This window comes from Myotis davidii, unplaced genomic scaffold (genome assembly GCF_000327345.1).
Source record: "Myotis davidii unplaced genomic scaffold, ASM32734v1 scaffold534, whole genome shotgun sequence".
In the NCBI taxonomy this organism is placed as follows: Eukaryota; Metazoa; Chordata; class Mammalia; order Chiroptera; family Vespertilionidae; genus Myotis; species Myotis davidii.
Window position 1 is genome coordinate 2,457,017 of NW_006286678.1, and position 559 is coordinate 2,457,575.

A 559-nucleotide genomic window follows, 5' to 3' on the forward strand; every position below is an offset into this window, starting at 1 on the left:
GGGTCAGTTCATGTCATAGTGACCGGTCATTTGGTCGCTTAGGCTTTTATATACTAGAATATAGATGTTTTGAAATATATCTTTAAACTAGAGGCCCAGTGCATGAAATTCGTGCACTTGGGTGGGGGGCGTCCCTCAGCCTGGCCTGTGCCCTCTCTCAATCTGGGATCCCTCACTCCTTATGCTCAGCTTGCTGCTCCTTAGTGGCAGGCTACTTACCTCTCGGCTCACTGCTCCTTAGCCCTGCATCAGAGCTGGGAGAGACTCCCGCCACTGCCACTGTGCTCGCTGGCCATGAGCCTGGCTTCTGGCTGAGCGGCTGCTCCCCCTGGTGGTCAGTGCGTATCATAGCAACTGGTCGTTCTGTTGTAACGGCCGCTTAGGCTTTTATTATATAGATGGCCAGTGTGCATCATGGCAGCTCCTGTGTTGAGCGTATGCCCCCTGGTGGTCAGTGTGCATCATAGCTACCAATCGGACAGATGGACACTTAGCCTTATATATATATAGACTAAAGGCCTGGTGCACAAAAATTTGTGCACTGGGGGGGGGGTGGGGG